Below are 12,490 nucleotides of genomic sequence, written 5' to 3'. Positions count from 1 at the left end.
ATGCTGTCTTTTGGGAAAGAAATAAGCCGACCTTTAGTCTAGCCTCATCCATCCCATCTTAATGTGATCCAGTGACCATGACCAACCTATCCTTTCGCCCAAGTTCAAATCGCCCTTCCCTTCCTTTATGTACAACATTCTAGAGACTTTGCATGAACACAAAGCAACTTAGAACTACTTAGCGAGAGAAAGGTGACCTTATGGATACAATAGTCACACAGATACATTACTTTATTTTAAATTCCAATTTATTACACGAAGACCTCGGCATCATAAAGCCATTGTACTGCGATTTCAATGACGTATTACGTAATTTTCATGGACATAACGGAGAAGGCTTCATAGACGCAGTGTTTTCTATGTCACATTTCACTGCCCGCAATGCAGTGGAGGCTCAGCACAAACAGTGACGTTCCAGGCATCCGACTAAACCATCTCTATCTTCTCCCAGCTTGCTAAGTGCATTAGGCAGTTTCTCCTCACAACCTTACATGTTAATAGGCTAAAATGTTAATCTCCTAATCTCCCTGCAGTTTAGACTTGAAGAGAAAATCTCTCTGACACCATTAAAGTGTTATTAATGCAAAAGACCTTTTAGGACAAGTCAGTTTCTTGAAGATAACATAACACTTGTGATCCCATCAGGAAATATATTTTAGTAGTAGCTTGAAGCATAAATAAAACTGATTGTCACCATCTGTCCCCAGACTACATTTAGCCCTTGAAAGAACAATAAATTGGGAGGAAAAAAAGCAATTCCTCCCTTAATCTCCTCCTTTCCTTTTGTTCCTATTCTGTCTTAGATTGCAATCAAATTTATTAGTATATAAAGAAATCCTCTGTTTGTGATTTCGGAGAATAGCAGTTCCCCCCCTCCTTTTTCTCTCAATCTTGTGGCGAGCTGTAAGGCATCTTCCTGCAGCAGGAGCCCTCCCCCACATCTTTGTCAGCATCAGGAGACAATTAATGTTAAACCCCGCCCCATAGCTAAGCACCACCCCTCAACTAACTGCTGACATCAGTAAATAAATGTTAGCGCAGTCTAGTGAATGTAACCGGTGGGCATAGCAAGTGACGTTACAGGTCACTAGGTCCTACAAAGTGAGTTAGTAGTCTCACCTAATAGCCGCTGTGTCTGAGTCCAACTGTTTTTGTCCCCCATTTCTGAGCTATGGACCCCTCTTTATTTAGCAACCAATATGCAAGTGAGTCATACCCAGTGGGTTTGGCCGCCAGCGATTCTCAATGGGCGGAGCTACCACTGAGCCTCTGACGCTGGCCTATCAGCATGAGGCTGTCTTCTAAAGACAGTCCTAGGCCAGCGTCATCGCGTGAGACCACGTTGGCTGAAGACTGACTCACGCAATGATGCTGGTCTAGGACTGTCTTTAGGAAACAGCCTCACGCTGATAGGTCAGCGTCAGAGGCTCAGTAGTAGCTCCGCCCATTGGGAATTGCTGGCGGCCTAGTGACAGGTCATCTTTAATCACCCCAGTGTCTGCCTGCCCACTCCATTCAGAAGCGGCAGGCCGGAAAAGGAGCAAAGGCTAGGTGAGTAAAATTATTATTTTTTATTTTTTTTTAAAACCCACCGATGTTTAACCCACCATATGGGGGACCTACAATGACTGTTCAGTCACTTTAAAGCAGATTACCAATATTTCCCTTATTTGCCGCAGTGTATCTATCATATGTTTATTCTTTTACACACCGGTGGTTTACCCCCTTTCATCCTTGTTGTAATGGGAATCGTCTCTCTATACACTGATACTCTGGTGTACTTGTGGGGAGTTTTAGACATTGGTATCTACATCAAAACAAGCGTAGCTGCAGTGTAAAGCATAGGATAATAAGATAGGCATGGTGGAAGCAACAGTCTGAGTCTCTGACATCACAGATATCTCCGTATAGAAGTGGCTGCAGGTATACATGTAGCCATACTACCACTGTGTGATCAAAGCCTTATATAGACATAAATAAGTAGGTGACACTATAATGGTGTTAGAATTTTAGTGACTGTAACCTTTAGTGGTCACCTCACTGTGAGTGCACAGTCACCATGGTTACCAATGTAATATATGAAGATGCTGCTCATGTAGAGTCTATTTTCTTTGGTTGTCCATTCATCTATTACATCTCTACGTCCACAGTATGGTCAATATGCATAAACCTAGTGGTATACAGGATAGAGGGAGCCCCATAACAAAGTTCATAATGAGCCCCCTATTATGGTGCTAGGTTTTTCCACCCAGGTCAGAAGGTCCTGATGTTTGTTTCCCCTTCCATGCTCTTCCCATGACCCTTGTGCCATGTAATTCCACCTATAACACACTCTTTTCTATGTCTTTGGTTAGGGTTGTGGTAATCTGCTGTCTCCAGGACTTTAGTGCCTCTACCTGGTCTGGTATTTGATTACCTCGATAAAAGCTACTGGAGCAGAGTCAAACCTAAGAGATACGGTTGCAATGGGCAATGATAAACGCAAAAGTCTCTTAAATATACTGGAAACGGCATAGCATGAAAATGTGGACAGTGATGTCAAGGGCTACCCTGGGCACAGTGCTTCAAGTAGTGTTCTGCCCGGGGAGCTCAGGTGACGTATCCCAGTAAATGGCTATACAGTGGCACATGTCGCTACCTTCCTTCAGAGGTATACGTCGTATACCTCCAACATAAGGAAAATAATCCGATGTGATCCCGGACCTAACTGGCACTGATGTCGTTCAGTTCTCTGATTGGCTGGGGGCTTTGCCCTTCATACATGGGACTTGCGACATCCAAGCCAACCCTGCCAAGAGACTCATTGCGGTAGCTGGAGGGACTTACAGATAGAGCTGGATCATAGGGGGAAATAAATATGTTACAGTATTGGACTGTTGTAGTCTATTAGACATCCTAAAATAACCTCGCTTATAGAACCAAAGATACAAACGACATACACGGGTAATTTTAGACACTGTGCATTTAACAGATGCTTCTCACTATAAAATCCATTGATGTCCGCTATAAAGAAAACATCCCCAGCGATATTATAATACACAAGTACAACGTTACTATATTTACTCTTTTTAGAGTTATCAGAGCAGAAAAGGATTGCAATTTATTTCTCTGTACAATGATCTTATTTGTCTCCTGGTGTACAGATCCTTGTTTATTTAATTCAGGGAGAGAAAAATTCAATTTCTTTCCGAACCGTGTTCACTCAATGAATCCTGTGCGAAGGCAGCAAGCCATAGACACGAAATTTATGTAAATTACCTGTAATGAAAATATCTGATGGAGAATATACCTTGTTTCATGGATGGGTCTACAAATTCAGTTGTCTGAGAAAGTAGATGATGTTGATGTTTTGATCCTCCATATTTGAGTAATGTGCATTATAAAATATAACTAGAGTTTGGAGTGAAATAGTGAAATTTCCTTGTCCGGTCACTCATGGTATTCAAGGTATAGGCCCTAATACAGTGTACTTTTTCCATGTCTGGTCACTCATGGTGTTCAAATTATAGGCCCCTATTCCATTGACTTTTTCCATGTTTAGTCACTTATGGTGCTCAAGGTATAGATTATAATTCAGTGTTCTTTTTCCATGTCCGGTCAGTCATGGTGTCCATGGTATTGGCCCCAATCCTGATTACTTTTTCATGTCTGGTCACTAATGGTGTTCATGGTATTGGCCCAAATCCTGTTTACCTTTTCGATGTCTGGCCACTCCTGGTGTTCAAGGTATTGGCTCCAATCCTGATTACTTTTTCCATATCTGGTCACTAATGGTGTCCAATTTATAGATCCCAATTCAATGTAGGTTTTCCATGTCTGATCACACGAAGTGTTCAAGGTATAGGCCCAAATTCAGTGTACTTTTCCTGTCTAATAACAATTTTGTCTCTATGAAAAAAAAACATATTTTTGTATTTCAACTAAATCTTCTGTACCTGTTCTGAGTTCTCACTTCCTTCTTGGATTCTTGTAATGTGTGGTTGACAAGGGACACATCAGTTACTGCGATCCTGCACTGGGGTGTGATGGCCTCCTCGAGCTGTCTCAGCATTCTAGTTAGTCTCTGCCCGAGCAGGGGGGGGGGGGGGAGAATGGGTGAATTTTCAATATAATGGAAAATCAACTTAAATTAAGTAAAATAAAAAGGGCTCAGTGTTGTGTGGTGTTTAACATCTAATAAACGCCAGCAAATTGCAGTTTTACACATTTTTGTGGCATTTATTAAAACATTTAATAAATTAAAATACTTGATTTAAAATATATATGTATATTATATAATAGATCTTGTTGACTAAATATTTTCCAGTCATTTTTTTAATTAATTTATTTTTAAAAAGGGAGGTAAAAACACAGCTGTGTGCATGGAGCCTGTATAGAGGCACATGAGGTCCCATAGGTTCTGTATTACGGAGGAATGGGAACTCCTTTTTCCTCTATACTCCATATGACACTATATTCCATATGACACTATTGCATTGCTTCTAGAGGTGTAGCTGTAGGGGGCAGAGAGGTAGTAGTCGCACCAGGTCCTGATGCCTGAAAGGGCCGAAAGGCTCCTTTAACACATAAGAAGACACCAGTACTATAAAAGGATCATGGAAGATGGGGGTCCAGTTGCAAGTTTCGCATTGGGGCCCCGAAGTTTCTGCAGCAAAGAATACCTCCATAGTATGGTATGTGATGGAACATGCCACAACCTCAGTATGCTGCCGTATTAAATTATATCGCATAAAACATGAAGACCATATGTATAATGATCTAGTTCCTTTAACACCCAAGGAAAGAATCAACCGGATGGCACAATTTAACTATAGGATCCGCCTTTTCCATGACTGTGGTTTGCATTGAGGTACTGAGGCTTCGTTCACATATCCATCAGGGCTCTATTCTAACGTTCCGTCGGAGAATGGAGCCCTGTCTGAAACAAAACGGCAAACCATAGGTTTCCATTTCCATTACCATTGATATTACAAATGTATTTACATTTATAAATTACAAGCATTAACACATAGTAATTTTATCTCGGACAACCCCTTTAATTTTAATGGTGACTGATCCGGTGCCAATGGTTTCCGTTTGTCTCAGTTGTGCAAGGGTTCCGTCGTTTTGACAGAATGAATACCGCAATCGACTACGCTATTCATTCAGTCAAAACGAAGGGAACCCTTGCACAACTGAGACAAACGGAAACCATTCTCACCGGATCAGTCACCATTAAAATTAAAGGGGTTGTCCGAGATAAAATTACTATGTGTTAATGCTTGTAATTTATAAATGTAAATACATTTGTAATATACTTACATTTTCCAAAGTGGCCCAGTTTCCAGATCCTGCCGTGGGGTACTTGACGGGCGACGTCAATCTCAGGCCGCTGTGTTGATCTTCAATTCTTTGCCGGGTATACGACACGTCACTTGTGATGTGCCCTGTATAGGCTGTTCTGTTGTAATGCAGATGCGCGGTCCCTGCTGTTATCTGGAGAGCAGCAGGGACCATGAGAACAGCAGGGACCGCGCATGCGCGTTACGTGCTGTACAGCAGAACAGCCCATACATGGCATGTCACAAGTGACGTGTCATATACCCGGCAAAGAATTGAAGATCAACACAGCGGCCTGAGAGTGACGTCGCCCATCAAGTACCCCACGGCAGGATCTGGAAACTGTGCCACTTTGGAAAATGTAAGTATATTACAAATGTATTTACATTTATAAATTACAAGCATTAACACAAAGTCATTAAATCTCGGACAACCCCTTTAAGGACTTTGGTGCTCTAAGCTAATCCGGTGTTTGTTTCCTTGGATAATGGTCTAGCGGAGGAATGGGTCTAGCTAATAGACTGGAATGGGTTGAAGATACGCTTGCAAGGGACAACAGTATGTCAATAAACAATGTACCTGAGAGGGTAGTCCGGGGAATACTGAAGGCAGTCAAACATTCCAGAGGTCAGGCAGAACCAGGTACTGTGTAACAGACGTAAGAGTAGTCAAACAACAATGGTTCAGATAACGGTGGCAGAACCAGGCTATGATACCATGAAGAATACAAAGAGTAGTCAACAAAGCTGGATCACAGCAGATCAGGTCATGTTCAAGTTACAAAGACGAGCCAAAACAGGGAATAAATACCTACAACTGGCACAGAGACCAGTGAGGAGCTCCTTTAAACAGAGTGCCTTTGGTTGGCCGAAATGTGACTTAACGCCCTAACCACCCCGCTGTGAGACTGATTGCGATGGAGTCAAGATTAATTGTTATATTACTCTACTAGTGACAGAACCCAACAGCTACAAGACTATGATACCCACGACGCCACTTTTCCGCTTACCTATTGATTACTCCACTTTACTCCAAACAAATGACATCATGTCAATGTTATATTAAGAAGTGTGTGTTCTTCTCATTATTCTTGTGTTTTTTTCCCCGATTTAATTTGGCCTTGGTTGTTTAAACTGTTTAGGTTGTTTAGGCATGGAAAATCCATAAGAGGCTGTTACCAATGTACAACTTAATTAAATTGATTCTCACAATCCAATCACAAGCCCTTAATCACAATCACAAGCCCTTAATATTAATTAAACAATATTTTCAGCTAAGGGGTCATTGAAGAAGCAGTTAGTGATAAGCTAGAGGATAATTAGTCTTATCATTGTCACTTACAGAAAATTAGGGTCCCGGAGGGGCTTTAAAATTTATTTAAATTACAATTTTGAATAAAATGAATAGATGAAAAAAAACTATTGAATATTGGGGTAAGTCCTTTTTTTGTTAGTTTGTATAATTATATTAAATTAAGCTAATACAATTAAAAATAATAGTATTTATCTAGGTAATTGTAAAATCATGTGTGACTCATGTAATATTTTATTTAATTGCTAACTAATAGCATTTAAGGCTGTGTATACTTTTGCAACCAATTATTATTATTATTATTATTATTATTATTTTTGCTCCAATGCATCTAAAAGAAATGAAGTAACTTTGCAAATATTTTTGTGTTTGCAGCTATTATGCAGACTTATGTGTATCCATGGTTACAGACTACAAACCAGGGATGTTGCTAGGATCTAAAAAGATCAAGGACATGAGCCCCAAGGCATATTCCCCCCCCCCCCCACCTCCGCAAACCATGTATTGAAGATAGCACAGCTATAAAACTACTTTTAGAACACAAAAGGCTAAGATACCCCGGCTCATCAGTACACAGTCCCTGGTAATTAGTTTATAATGATACCTGTACACATAGATACATCAACCCTGACCCAAAATAATTTTCCCTGTTATAAAAACGAATGTATATATAATAGCAAATCCCTAAATAATACAGTCATGCACTTACAAAATAATACCAGTACACAAGTACCAAATAATACCTCCACACCATTACCTATATCTACCACAAAGACCAATATAACTGAACAACTTGCACTCTGCAGAGTATAATCACACTGTAGACCTTAAATAAGTGAATACAATACAGTAAAATCCAGTGGCTCACAGGTGACGTCTTTTCTAATTGGAGTCGTCAATTTTCCAATTTTTCTCCTTTCGACCCAGACCGCCATGATTTCTCCCGGCCAAAACTCGTCTCTGCAAAGTTTGCTGCCTACTTGTGTGTCCTCCATACAGTAATAGTGCCCCTTGTGTGCCCCCTACACAGTAATAGTGCCAACTGTGTGCCCCTTACACAGTAATTGTGCCCCCACATAATAATAGCCCCTCCTGTGTGCTCCGACACAGTAATGGTGCTTCCACAGTAATAATGCACCCCACACACAGTAGAACTGCCCCCAAGTATTGGTGCCAACTTAGTGCCCTCCACATAGTAATTGTGCCTCAAATCATTAATGGTGTCCCCTTAATGCCCCCACTTAGTATTGGTGCCCTTTAATGCCCACACTTAGTGATGGTGCCCAATTAGTACCCCCACTCAGTAATGCTGCTTGTGGAGAGCTCCAACTCAGTAATGCTGCCCTCTTAGTGCCCCCACTTAGTAGTGCTGCCTTGTCATCTGATAATCACACACTTGCTCAGCTCATTACAAGACACAGCTCTGATTACTGTACTGTAACAAGACATGCACCTCTGTGATCATACATGACAGAACAGAATTTTATCTCCTGAAGGTAAACAGTGAAGGTTCCTATTGAATTGACAGTGAGCGGAGATTTTGAAGTAAACAATGAAGTTTCCTAGTGAATTACAGCAAGCACAGATCTTGAATATCATGGATACAGAACCTATATATTGAAAAATGTTATAACTTTATTTGCTGAAACCGGAATACCCCTTTAAGCCGCACCAAACCTCCTATTTATGCAGCTTTTATTATTTAGGGTCTGAGCTGCTTTCTTCTTGTTTGGAGCTTTGATGCCCCATCTGCCTGCACTTCCAACAAGAACAAATCTAGTGGTTGAGTGTACATTTTTTTTTTGCCATAGGGGGGAGGTAATAAGCAGCTGACTTATACCTCTGGCTCCACTTATCTCCTGTTTAAACCAATGATGTGCATGTCCAATCCAAATTGCCAATCATTGTTTTCCCAAATAGCAGATATTCGGGGACAGTGGGGTAACTCATAGTTATTACACCGCTTCTGGGGAGTAGACCCCAAATTTTTTATGCCCATGGGCCTCCACCAAATTTTATTGTGACTTATCAAAAAATTCCACTAAAAACGTGAATAATTTGTGTCTTTACTCTACACTTAGAGTTTGTAATGTCTAAATTGTGTCTTGTCCCATAGGAAGCTCAGTCAATTACAAACTCTAAGACAAACGTCTGCTACTTTTTAATTCACTATTAGCATAGTAAAGGGCGAACATAAATTCATTCAAGGAAACTATACATTTTTAATAAGTTCATTTGCAAATCATAGTCTTGTATACTCATTTACCTACTCCAAAATGGTAAGACAGATGGATCCTTGTGGTGCCTCGATCCCATAAATTTTGTGTTTAAAGGTCAAGTGCAGAGATCATAAATTACCTGATAGAGATAGAGTCTGCGGAAAAGTTGAGTGTAGCAGGGTAAGAAATTAATACAGCAAAAGTATCATTGCAGGCAATGGAAAACAGCTGGTAAACAGTAATTTGCATAAAACAATTTGTGTCTCTTTATTATGTGGGGATAATGACAACTTATCACACTCAGTTATGTCATTTCAATCTATAACTCCCTCTCGGTATGTCAAACATGCTCAACGTCAGCCATTAGTCTTGGATTCCCAATGACCTCATAGATGAGACAAGGAATAGATTTCAGAAAACAGCCAACATCCAGAAGCTCATCATCTTCTCGAATGCTCTCAAATGAAGGCCAAACAGTAATTGACAACGTTTGTTTTTTTGGGAATATTTAAAGGAATTTTCCACTTTTGAATGGGGTCTGAATATATTTAGCCACGCCTTTATATAAATTACACTTCCTCAAAAGCCACTCCCTTTTTGCCAGGACCCACTGCTCGAGTGTCACCCTGTAAAGGGTTCTCCCAGCTTGACATCTCTCGACATGTCAATAGAAAAATGATATTAACGTGTGTCACGGTGGGTGTGTGGACCCACTCGGCCGTACCGCCGCAGCGGGTTCGCAACTGGGCAACAGGATACCAAGTCAATGTCTGTAGTTCGAATAAGGGTACCTGTGGAAATTCAGACAGTAGCAATGGTTAGACTCGGATGAGACCTTGGCAGCAGGTGTAGTATATGGCACAACGCGACTCCAACTCTCTATGGCACAGGAACAAGGTAGCACCGGATACAGGATACAGGTAGCAGGTACGGGAACATTGGGAACTGGAAAACACTAAGGGAACATTTGCAAAGACTAACATGGGTAAACACAACAATGCTCAGGCAATGAAGGAAGAGGCAGGGCCCTTCTTATAGTCCAGGGTGATCATGGGCTAATTTTTCATACTTTTCAGGTGTGGGCCAGCGCTCACAGATCCATGGCTGCAGCCGTCGGGAGGTGAGTAATCCCGACGGTCCGTGGCCATAGGTGTTACAACGTGTACTACTATATATATATCTTACACTGTCTTGTGTTCTTATGGTGAGTATTACTAATATATACATCGCATTGGAGGTAAAGCCAGGATTTCCACCCTCCTCTGACTATTGCTTCTCATCTTCCTCTTCAGAACATGAATGGCAATGACCATGGAGATTTATCTGCCTGTGTGAATCTCCCAGGGATAAATAATCGCTACCTGCCTCTCATTATTCTTAAACATTTCAGAATATATCATTTATATCAATATATCATATATCATTTCTCATATTGTAACTGTCTCATTCTCACTGTAATTGCTAAACCGAGACTATGCAAAATGTTATGTATCGTCTCCAATAAAATGAACTCTCTCAATAAATTGTAGGCAGAAAAGACCCGAGGGCGGATTTAATTACTGTAAATCTTCCAGCTGGGGGAAAAAAAATCGTAGGAGCGGAGGTGAAAGTTATAACAGGCTGAAAATTCATCTTTGCCTTGTTTACTCTTTTACACGACCTTAATGCCGGCTCATTATAAAATCCATATTAATATCCAATGCCTGGACCTCCCTCAGTTCAACAGAATCAAAATTATATCACCATCGGGTTCAATAGTAATCTAAGTTTGGTTCAGTTGAACTGCTCCAGTTCCGGGGAAGGTCTGCGAGTTGCGGCCGTAGTGTGGACATTAAAATGTGCCCGTATTATGGCCGTCTAAAGGCAACTTTATCCTGGGCAAAGGAGAACAAAGGTGGTGGTGGGGTCTTCTGATGGGGCATTGTTGGTGGGTCTTTAGACCCATAAAAAGTTGTGCAAAAATGGAAATATGCAGCGGAGGATGGAAAGTTGTATTTATTTCCCGTTGCTTATAAAGCTGCCGACATATTCTGTAGTACTATACACAGATTGTCATCACTCACATCAGTCCCTGTGCCCAATCCAGCTCACAATCCAATTCAGATACACACACTGGGGCCATTTTCATAGAAAGCCAATTAATCTATCAGTATTTTTTAGAAGTGTGGGAAAAATATCCATATGAAGTTCTTTACATAAAAGTCAATGCACCTGAAAAACACGTGGGCACTACTTGTGCAACCAGTCCAGTGGGCACTCTTTGTGCAATGCTACTAATAGAGAAAACCTTCATAATGCAGCGGATTCCATATGAAACGGTGACTAAAAAAAACTATAAAATTAGAGTAACGCGAAGGTTCAGTATGGGCCCATAGCGCCATATTACATACCCATACAACCAAGATCCGTAATGTGACCATGTGGAGATGAAAATGATGAGAATTTCTTTCCATAATGTTGGAAACTAGAGGAAGATGTAACCACAAGAAGGTCCATACTGTTTTGATAAAGATAAAGGTTGATGTATCTTCATGCGACGGTCATATCTGGGACAACCCAATATAATGCTTGTGGCCGCGGTTTTTGGAGAGCCACAGGTTGGAGACCACTGTCCTAAGCCAAAGAACAAACCATTAAGATGGCTCATCCTAATGGACCACTATGGCTTCCAGGTTCTCTTAAGTACCCCTTTTTATGAAGTTCTGTTTCTCCTAGCCCTGGTCCATAGTTTTACATAAACCAGTCTTTCCTCCTTAGTATATTTCACTTTACAGATACATAATACCAGGTGACGTTCTTCTTCATTATGTTGCAGTGATAATGTGAGAATATAACAGAAAGCTGGCCAACCCAAGAGCCTACAGATGATTGACCAGCTTTCCGGTCAAAGGCTTGCTAAATCAGCCATCAACCACATTGTGAAACACCTGGGGGTTTATAGTATAGGCCGAGATCCAGATATAATTGATTAGGCAGCTGCAGCTGAAAGAGCGGAAATCCTACTCAGGAATCACCAGTCCCCACGAGGATAAAAGTGACCTGGAAATAACGCCGTATAAAAATTTTCATAGAGAATTTCTTGTGCCGTGAATGTTTGCTTTTTCAAAAACATTACACATAATCATATTGTCTGTGTTTAATTTACTATGCTGGATCTTGAAATATCGTGTTTACATAAACGCCTCAAGGTTGGAAAGATGCCAGTTCTCATCAAACAAATTTCGCGAGGCAAGGAGCCTTAGATTACGTGAATGGGGCACAGGAGATGAATTCGATTTTCTCTTTTTTTCCCCTCTCGAGGAACCATAATGTTGGCAGTTACATCTATGATTGTATCACACTGTTTGTTAATTATATGGAGGCAACGTTTGCAATCTTCATTATTTACGATAGTGTCATTCATCCCAATTTGGCTGGCTGTGCTCCCCCGCCTCTGATATGGATGAGCAGTGTTATTTTCGGGATTAGATAAATTGTTTGAAGGTGGAGACCAGAAATAATTACTCATTCATGGTAAGGGGCCTTTTAAATATAGCCATTGAGTTGTGATACCCCAGCAAGCTGTCTCTTAATAAAACAATTATGGTACTAATAAGACTAAGGAATTAATGCAATATTATGTAAATGAGATAAAGAGAAAC

Source organism: Rhinoderma darwinii, chromosome 3 (assembly GCF_050947455.1).
Source record: "Rhinoderma darwinii isolate aRhiDar2 chromosome 3, aRhiDar2.hap1, whole genome shotgun sequence".
In the NCBI taxonomy this organism is placed as follows: domain Eukaryota; kingdom Metazoa; phylum Chordata; class Amphibia; order Anura; family Rhinodermatidae; genus Rhinoderma; species Rhinoderma darwinii.
This window is presented reverse-complemented; position numbering follows the sequence as displayed.